At 36.6% G+C, this 11,094-nt stretch overlaps 1 long non-coding RNA gene across 1 annotated transcript; it reads left to right on the top strand.

The window, feature by feature from the left end:
- The first annotated feature begins 9,986 nt into the window (after nt 1-9,986).
- On the top strand, nt 9,987-10,376 carry LOC110916675. Its single transcript, XR_002579914.2, has 2 exons — nt 9,987-10,096; nt 10,277-10,376. It is a non-coding gene; the product is annotated as an uncharacterized LOC110916675 (long non-coding RNA).
- The last annotated feature ends 718 nt before the right edge of the window (nt 10,377-11,094 follow it).

An 11,094-nucleotide genomic window follows, 5' to 3' on the forward strand; every position in this document is an offset into this window, starting at 1 on the left:
GGGATACTAGATACACCTTTCACTTTTGGAAAAGTTTCCAACAATCTTTGGGCACTCGTTTGAATTTTAGTACTGCTTACCATCCCCGGACAGATGGTCAGAGTGAGCGTACTATTCAAACTTTGGAAGACATGCTTCGTGCATGCGTTATTGATTTGGGTGGTAGTTGGGATGACCACCTGCCATTGATTGAGTTCTCCTATAACAGTAGTTATCATACCAGCATTCAGGCTGCGCCTTTTGAGGCATTATATGGTAGGAAATGCAGAACGCCTGTCTGTTGGGCAGAAGTAGGAGAAGCCCAGATATCAGGACCTGATATAGTCCTTGAAACGACGGACAAGATTGTCCAGATTCGTGATCGCCTAAAAACTGCCAGGGATAGGCATAAAAGTTATGCTGATAAGAGGCGAAAGCCTCTCAAGTTTGAAGTAGGCGATAAAGTTTTATTGAAAGTGTCACCTTGGAAAGGTGTGATGCGTTTCGGTAAAAAGGGCAAGTTGAGCCCTAGATATATAGGACCATTCGAGATCATCGAATGCGTCGGCAGTGTAGCTTATAAGCTAAACTTGCCAGAGGAGCTGAGTGGAATTCATGATGTGTTCCACGTTTGTAATCTCAAGAAATGTTTAGCCGATGAATCTCTAGCAATGTCTCATAAAGACGTGCAAGTTGATAAAAGCTTGAGGTTCATTGAGTAACCTATATAGATCGAGGATCGACAAGTCAAAAAGCTCCGAAGGAAGTATGTACCTATAGTAAAGGTCAAGTGGGACGCTCGTAGAGGTCCCGAGTATACGTGGGAAGTTGAATCTACTATGAGATAGAAGTACCCTCACTTATTCCAGTAAATCTCGGGGTCGAGATTTCTTTTAAGGGGGTGAGGATGTAACACCATGTAAAAAAGTGTCCAATTATACATAGACACGTGTCCTAAACTCCGGTTATGCGAAAAATTGAGTTTAAGGGACTAAAGTTGACAACAAGTGAAAATATGCAAACGAAAGGACTAAAAGCGTCAACATGCCAAACTTAAGCCTCTGAGTGACCACACGTGAAGAAAATATTCTTGAATGGGTGATTGATTGGGTATACGAAGCCGTTTGTGAAAATAATCAATTACAAGGGTTAAAAGTGTCAATATGTCAATTCTGACCTCTGAGTGGCCTTTTAACGAAACCGAGGCTTCGTAATATTCAAATATACTCCCGAGAATATATGGTAAAAATTTCACGTGATTCCGAGATCGTTAAGCATGTTTTCTAAACTTTGGGTTAAAAGCGTCAACTTGATGAAACTTGCTTTCATGAAGAAATTTAACGAACCCAAGCTTAATGAAGTTAGTTTATTCATCATGGAGCCTTAATATATTGACTACAAGGGCCTCATATGTCAAAAATAAGGTTAAAAAGGGGTTTAAACGAGCAGGGACTGAAGCTGCCAGCTTTTAAACTTGTTTTCCTGGTTTAACAGGTCCACGCGGCCCGCGTAAGACACCCTTAAGTCTTACGCGGCCCGCCTCAGGACGCCCAGATCAAAAAAACACCTGCAGGTGCGGGTTTGGCATGTTACACCGCCTTAGTCTAGGTTATATCGACCTAGGGAGCTGTAAGTCGGTTTATTTCAGTAGCTTGGACACATGGGTTGATCTCAGAGCCTCAAATAACACCTGGAAGTGATCCTTGATCATTTCATCCACTATATAAGAGAGCTTAGTTCATGTGTTCTTGACACACATTTGCAACCACTTCATTAAGGACTTGCTCTGGAGCTCTTAGCACTAACAAGAGGATTACAAGTGTAGAAAAGATTTGCTAGGACCATTAGAAAGCTTCTAATTACTCATTTAGTTGTTTAATTTAGTCTAATTACTCAAAAGTCAAACTTAGTGTATAATCAGTTTGACTTTCATTTTAATTACATGTGGCTTAACCACTGATCAAATTGAAAGTGGTTATGAAACCACAGTAGTATAGGTGATTAACCCCTGAAAGTGTGTCTCCTAATTATCTCGTTTGACTGATTAAATGTCGGGTCAAAGTAGTTTGACAAAAAGTCAAACTGGACAGAAATGACAAAAAAATGATTTTAATTAATAAACCAGAGGTTCTAAATTTCATTTTAACATTCTAATGACTTGGTAATGACTATCTAAACATGTTTTATTAGTCCTAATCCGACAATTAACAGTCTAAGGGCAGATTATAACCGAAAGTCGCAAAAGCTTGACTTTTGCTTTGACTTTCGATTCTGACCCGTTCAAGCTTAATTCTTTATTGTTTTAAGCTTCCATTAGGACTATATTACATTGTAGTATAACCCTCTGAGGTTATATTGCATGGTGCCTAATCGTTTGTAATATATGCTCTTGATCGTAATTATGCTCATTAGTGCCTAAAACGCCCTTTTTGCATAAAACCAAGATTTTTAGCAATGTGAATGAATTAAAACCTTTGCTACTGATATTTAGACATGTCCCGAAAATTTGACATCAGTTTGAGGTCTAGATTGGGAGTTATGCTCAATAGCGTAATTAAGGAACTTTTTAGTATTTAAAAGGCGTAATAAACATAAAGCCTATCTAAACCCGATTTTTAACACCAAACCTTTTACTTACTGATGTTAAATAATATTTTGGGATTTTTGAAGATTTTTAATTATTTTTAGGCTGAGCATAACATAGGATTATAGCCTAATTTCGGTTATTGTCGGTTTTAACCTTTTCATCCATAAAATGAGTTTTACATATCATTTTAATGCCAAACTTTTTGCTACTGATTTTATTTGATAAATATAATATTTTGAACTTTATAAACTGACCAAAATCTCAGATTTCCTATTTTTACTATAATAGCCCTTTAAATCGCATTTTAAGCGTTTTTAGCACCTAGTATGGGTCAAGACTATATTTGTCATATAAAACTCATAACCTACTGATGTTTTAAGCTAATTTATATAATATTACAGTAAACTAAAGTTTTAAAACTCAGAAGTCTATTTTAACCCTTTTAAGCTTATGTAAAATTACCAAAATGCCCCTACGGTGCATAGTTAGTTATAAAAGGTATATTTTTCATATATTAAGTATCTTACTGATATAACTCATTAAAATACATGCTTTTATTAATCTAATCAGGCCTGGAACCCAGCTTTTTAAATAAACTCTTTTATGGGCATTAAAAGATTACCAAAATACCCTTATGGGACTTATTTCGGTGTAAATTGCTTTTTGGGCATAAATGTTGATATACTACTGATATATTAACATATTTTGAGCATAATAATGATTAAGACCTGTATTTAATTTATTTGGTTACCCGTTGCGCGTTTACGCGTTCGGATCGGTTTACGTGACTAGTTTACGTAAAATAGCCGAAACGGGCTTAACCTTCTCATTAAACTCTCATTTTCCAGAATGTATTTAGTTTACCCATATTATACAAGTATCTAAGCTTGTCGGGTCTAAATCACGTTCTAACCCGGTCTCCGCTTAATCTACCGTTTAGGTCCGTAAGGTTTCCTTCTAGCTAGCCGGTCTAAGTCCTTGACTTAAATAACGACCCGTTAGCATCCTAATAGGCTAATTAAACTTTCTATACAGATTAATAGCTTCCGGTAAAAAGTGTTTTTCAAGAACCTTAGGAATTTACTGCTACCACCAGGAAAATACTTTTAACTTATTTTCCCTATACGGGCTTGGGATACGGTATATTAATACCGCTTGGTCGGGTATGGGGTTATTTTGTTCGATTGTGATTTAATAAATCCGCATAACCCGTTTTAATCTGTATTATTTGATAACATAAACATTTGGGGGTTAACGACCGTGTCCTAGATATCCTCGGCTCATTTAAATTATTAATAGCCACGACCTATGCACGGGGTACAGGCATGCACCTGACAGATGCAAATGCTAAAATTAAATTACCCACAAGTTGGGGATAACTCCTTTGTGGGTTCTATAAGTGGTGAGTCAGTTAATCATGTCCGGCTTCCAAACCGGCCCCACTTGTATGACAAATATGTAAAGCTGTATACAAGATCTTAATAAAGATTGTCCCAAGTTATAAAGGATTTGTGCCATGTGCATCTAAATCAATTTTCTTAAATGTTTTCAAAACAAGTCAGTTAAATTGTATTTACCAGTGTATACTGACGTATTTTCCTAAAGATTGAATTGACAGGTATTTCTCGAAATAGGCTGGAGCTATAGGGTGTTATAGAGGATCTTGCAAATCCCATAGATACCCGGAGTCTGTAGTTTATGTTTCTTTGTATTTTATGATCCGCCTGTGGATCTTATTACATTCCAGTCTGTATTATTCATGTACTCGAACATCGACAGACAGTATGGTTTGTTATAGTTTATTTACCCAGCCTTCCGCTGTGCTATATTATTGTGTGTGTTGACAATGATGATATCAACTACGTCACGATACTCCCCGCCGGGCCCACCGGTAACAAGTGGAATATTGGGGTGTGACAAGGGCAGTACTTTAGAGATCATCAGATGTTAGGCCACATTCAAGGGGAAATACTGATGCAAACAACTGCTTATTGTGAATTCACTGATTTGATCTTGTTTTGGCTTTAATCAACTGTTCCTTTATAGGGTTCAATCCCAACAATAGTTTTATCATATATTCAAGATGGATGTAGATGAAAGTCAATGAAAAGAATATCAATTGTACTATTTGAAAATAATGCAAATTTAATTAAAAGTTTCTCAATTATACTATTTGAAGAAGATATAAACTGAATTACTCAAATCAGAGAACACCACAAAAAAAAAAAAAAAAATCAAATCGAGCAGTTCTCACTGAAAATTTGATTCCACTTACTAAGAGATACGTGTAAAATTTGGGGTGGGGAGAGTTAGATCCTATTATATTTTTAGTAAGGTTTTAATGAGGCAAACAATTGACATTTAAGCCTATAGGCCAAACCTTACGTGATATATTTGTAAAATAGGTTGGGGCACTCGCGGGTAACGTGTCCCCGGGTCTGAACCCCTGCCAAAACACCGCCGCCACCCATGCGGGTTAGGCGGGCGGTTCGACAAGCCAACTCCACAACCCGTGCGAGAATATCTTAAGAATGATTATTTTGTTGATGAACTAATGTATGATCATGATACATTTCGTTAACATTTTCGTATGGCGAAGAAAATGTTCCTAAAATTTGTTGGTGATGTGGAAACACAATATCCTTGATTTCATGAGGGATTAGATGGGAGGTACAAAGAGAGTTTTACGACGATACAAAAAGTTACATCCGCCATTAAATAACTCGCGAGCGATAATACTCCCGATGAGTACTTTAAAATGTCCGAAAGGACTTCGCGAGAGTGCCTACAATCTTTTTGCAACGCCGTGAATCAATTGCACGACGATGAGTTCTTGCATAGGCCGACAAGCACCGGCATAGCGAATTTGTACAAAAACCACGAGAAAAAACACCGAATCCCAGTGATGTTAGGCAGCATTGATTGTACGCATCTTGTGTGGTGGGGGGTGTCCAACTGAGTTACAAGGCTAGTATATGAGAGGTGATCACGAATACCCAACAGTCATGGTCGAAGCGGTCGCCATAAGATTTATGGTTTTGACATGTGCATTGTGGTCCATCCGGTTCACTAAACGACATCAATGTGCTCCAACAATCTCCAATATATCTCACTGAACGGAATGGAACCGCACCTAAGTGTCTATTTCAAGTGAATGGATACACATACAAACATGGATACTATTTAACCGACGGGATCTACCCTACTTGGTCAAGCTTTGTGAAAACGTATCCATTTCTCGTCGATCCGAAAGAAAAAAATTTCAAGAAATTGCAAGAAGGGGCGATTAAAGATGTGGAATGTGCTTTTGGTGCCCTAAAAGGAAAATGAGGCATACTTAGGAGACACATGCGTGCCATGACGGTGGACAAGGTTATTAGCATGACGTATACGTGTATGATACTACATAATATGATCTTAAAGGACAATGGGCATGCATTCTCACCGGTCCACGTCAGGGATCCAGTCGGCGAATCCGTTTTTGACGATACAGTCCTTCGGGAGTCGATGGATCGAGATACGCATTTTCGACTTAGAAATAATCTTGTGGTCCATCTTGCAGCTCAAAATCTATCGTACATCGAGGAGGAAAACAAGGAGTAGTTTGTTTGTTTTTTTATCGTTTTTCAATTTTTTTTTTATTTTCTTTTTTATTTTTATTAGTTTGCTTTGAATTATGTATTTTTATTTCGATAAAGTTTAATTTTTATCTAATATTTGACTTTTTTTAAATAAAAAAATAGTTTATGACATAGGTATTTGGGTACTTTGAAAAAAAGGGTGTACCTATTGGCACACCAAACCCTAGTTGAATCAGGGTTTATCTACGCTGCGTATAAGTCTATACGCTGCGTATAGGTCTATACGCAACGTATAGGGTTACACCTATACGCTACGTGTAGACCTATACTCAGCGTAGGTAAAGCATGGATCTCAGTGCCTGATCAGCAATCATTGCACAGAAAACAAGGGTTTATATACGCTGCGTATAGCTCTATACGAAGCGTATATAAACCCTCTGAACTTTTGGGATCATTTTGGTGGGTTTGAAGCATCTGTTTTTCACAAGGTTTATATACGCTGTGTATAGAGCTATACGCAGCGTATATAAAGGTCAGAAAATGTCCATTATACCCTTGTGTTGAGGCTATACGAAGCCAAATACAATGATAGTTGTGTCATTTTTGTTTCATACGCTGCGTGGGGATCTATACGCAGCGTATATAAAGCTCCATTTTTGTAATTTTTTTTGTGTATTCCTTTGTTTATTTATAAAAAAAATTAATTGTGTGTATTTTGGGGTATTTCGATGTTTATTTATAAAAAACCAATATTATTGGTAAATAATACAAATATAAATTATAAAAATTAAAAATAATACAAATGTTATGAATTATAAAAATTAAAAATAATAAATATTATGTATTACAAGACCTACAGGGAACCTATACGAGACTTATACTATACACTATACGATACGATACTATACGATACGATATAACACTCGTATAGGCCTATAGGTGTGGTTTAGGTCCCATATTGACCTCGTATAAGCCTATAATTGTGATATCGTATCGTATAGGTGTGGTTTAGTTCCCGTATTGCCCTCGTATAAGCCTATAAGTGTGATATCGTATCGTATAAGTGTAGTATAGGTCACGTATTGACCTCGTATAAGCCTATAAGTGTGATATCGTATCGTAAAGCGTAGTATATGTCACGTATTGACCTCGTATAGGCCTATATGCATATACAAAGACCTATAGGAAACCTATACGAGACTTATACTACACTATATGATACGATACGATACGATACTATACGATACGATATAACACCCTTATAGGCCTATATGTGTGCTTTAGGTCCCGTATAAGCCTATAGGTGTAGTTTAGGTCCCGTATAAGCCTATAGGCATATACAAAACCTATAGGAAACCTATACGAGAGTTATACTACACTATACGATTCGATACGATACTATACGATACAATATAACACCCGGATAGGCCTATATGTGTGGTTTAGGTCCCGTATAGACCTATAGGTGTGGTTTAGGTCCCGTATAGGCTTATATGCATATACAAGACCTATAGGAAACCTATACGAGACTTATACTACACTATACGATACGATACGATACTATACGATACGATACGATATAACACCTGTATAGGCCTATAAGGGACATATACTACACCTATAGGCCTATACGGGCGTTATATCGTATCGTATAGTATCGTATCGTATTGTATAGTGTAGTATATTCGAACTGTATATACGTTTTCCAAAACAATTTAACGGTATATAATATTATTGGTATAACATTAGCGGTTATATATTTTAAGCGATTTAACGGTGGAACCGGGTGAGAATTTATACCTCAAATAAATCAAAATAGCAAAAACAAATAAATAAAAATAAACTAATGGGTTATATACGCTGAGTATAGCTCTATACGCAGCGTATATAAACCCTTGTTTTCTGTACAATGATTGCTGATAAGGCTCTGAAATTCATGGTTTATATACGCTGAGTATAGGTCTATACGCAGCGTATAGGTGTAACCCTATACGTTGCGTATAGACCTATACGCAGCGTAGGTAAACCCTAAGTGTGTAGATAGCCAACCAAGGTGTGCAGATAGTTTGACAAAAAAAATGACATAGCGACATTTGGTTGGTTAGGGCATGGGTAGTACCCATTTGATTGGTTGAGGCATAAGTATTATGCTTGATTGTCCTTTCATCTCTAATCTATATGTTACGTTAATAAGTGATATACAACTATTAGGCTAAAGGGTATGGAGAGCCTCATCTCCAAGGGGATGGGCCGCCACGTAGACGTCACGTAGGCTCGGCTTGGAGGGGATGGACCTAGGGGGTGGAGGATGAGCCCCTTTATATATATATATATATATATATATATATATATATATATATATATATATATATATATATATAATATATAATATATATATATATATAGATGTGTGTGTGTTAGGAGAGAGGAGAGAGGCACGACACATCCGGCTGTGGGGAGCCGATGTTGCTGAGCCGACCCTATAGGGGGCGGTGGGGGCGATGTGGGAGACCGGCGCCGGTCCTAGCCGGGCCTCAGCCGGTCCCCATACCCTTCAGTCTTATTGTATTATTTAGTGCCATCAAAATGTGAAAGCAATAAAATCGTTTCTCAAGTGTCTTGTATTAGTTGTCATGTCGTTTTTGACAAAGGCTTAGGCCAAAGTCAGTTATTGACTTATTTCTACATCTTAATCACTATGTGATGTCAATCAGAATATAATTTATATTAAAATGTGTTCCTATTCATTATATTATAATATATTAAATTAAATTAAAATTAAAATTAAAATTAAAATTAAATTAAATTAAAATTAGATTAGAATATATATTAATAATTAATATTAATATTAATAATTAATATTAATCTATACTATTATAAAAAGGAGAAGTGATGTACAAGATGATAATTTTGCATCACGTACATATTTTAATACAACATGTACAAAGGAATTATGGTGGAATTTTAAGGGTAAAATAGTGTGTACAGAATAAATTAAGACGCCTATGGGGGTATTATAGTAATTTAAGCATCTGTTTTTTACACTTTTCTTCCAAGGATTCCCCTGCACAATCTAGACAATGAAACCGACGTCCCTTTGTTTCCCCTTCGTCCCTTGAAACCCTACCATTGTATAACTGCTTCACTAATGATTTCATTACCATCCCCTCCTTCAATTCCCATTCAAAACTCCTGGTGATGTTCCAAGCCGAGAAGAAACGGGGACGACGATGACGATGGGCACTCCGGTAACATTATGGGTTTTAAAATTGATCTTGTACGGGGATGACGATGATGACGCGTACTCAGGTAATGTTATGGGGTTTGATAATCGATGTTGTTGCACATAACTATCACTCCACATCAAGATTTTGTACTTAGGGTTTTAAATGATGTCTATTAAGCAGTCTCCTTTATGGCTTTCATATATTTTACCTTTCTTTTTTTTTTTTTGTAGATAATGGGGTTTCTTCATGTTCTTCAACAATTTATTCTTCATACATAAACCCATCGATTTGGTTTGTTACAGGAAAAAAAGACGACATTTGCTTGTTAGTTCAATTATCATAAGGGCATTGAAGTTTCCCATGGAGTCTTTTCAGCCATGGGCACCAAAATCAAAGGGGGTTTTCAAATGGCTTCAAGTTCATCTTAGATCTTTAGTACCCCTCTTGAGATATGTATTTTAAAGTATTTTATATATATTTATTTTTAATTTTTGAATATTTTTAAAGTATTTTATATTCTTTGGATTACTGTGATGACCCAAACTATTTAGACATTTAACCCACTTGAAATCCACATTTTGACAGTATGTATATAATGGTCCTGAGCATTATGAATTTCTATGGTCTTTTATCAACCCTCTTATTTGTTCATAATGGGTCCTTTTTTAATGCAGGTAAAGACGAGTCGTTTAGGTTGATCAAAAGTCCTTTTGTCTAAACGGGTACGTCCGGGTTGGGTCTGGTTATGTATTAAAATGCATTATGTGACATTCAACCCATTTTTTCTAATCTGATTAATATGTATATTTTTTGTTTTTACCCTTTTTAACCATTAGCGATAATATATGTAAATTTGAAGTGACCAAATGAAGAAACGAGTAATGGATTGTTTCTTGATTTAGATCTACAAGGAAATGGCAATTAAAGGCAAGGAGATATACTAGAGCGAAATGGCGCATTACAAAATGGGGGCGAGTTCAATGGCAACAACTAACCAACAAGTATGTTTCTTCTCAATTTTTGTTGTTGTAGCCCGACAATCGTTGGATTAGTCCAAAACATAGCTCACATGCCAACTTTTTTAATAACGAAGTTTAACCCTCATTCTGACGGTCTCTTCTTCCCCTGCCAAATAAAACCTGTTTGGAAACCAGAACCGATTTGTAGTCAAGAACCGGAATTGATTGAAACTGGTTTGACTGGAACCCATGGCGGGTTGTAATCATGCTTGAACTAAGCTGAACCGGTCATTTCCTCCCCTTCCATCAAAAACATAGTTTGACCAACTTTGACCGAAAATGGAACCGGTTCCATACTCAAATTGGTTTGGGAAAAAAATCCGGTTTGCGCACCTCTGTTCTTCATTCCTCTTCATGCAGTCTCTCTATCCCCAAGCTCATACATCAGATCTACGCTGATCTTTGCTGATTTGATAGTTAGAGGGTGGTTCCTGAGGCCACGGCCTCGAAGCCTATTCTAACATGTTTTTTATGGTGTTTACGATTCTACTCTAACTCGAGACAAGAGACGACTAAAACATAACCATCAAGACCACCTAAACAGATAGAAGCCGTACAAGCACAACACGAAAGATCCAAATAAAACAATTCCGTTAACTAGAAACTCCTTTGTTTACAACTCTTTTTTCTTTTTCTTTTTAGTTTTCGGTTGGTGTGTAACTTATGATTATAGAAAATATCATTTAAATACAGATGATTTT

Source organism: Helianthus annuus, chromosome 16 (genome assembly GCF_002127325.2).
Source record: "Helianthus annuus cultivar XRQ/B chromosome 16, HanXRQr2.0-SUNRISE, whole genome shotgun sequence".
NCBI lineage: Eukaryota > Viridiplantae > Streptophyta > Magnoliopsida > Asterales > Asteraceae > Helianthus > Helianthus annuus.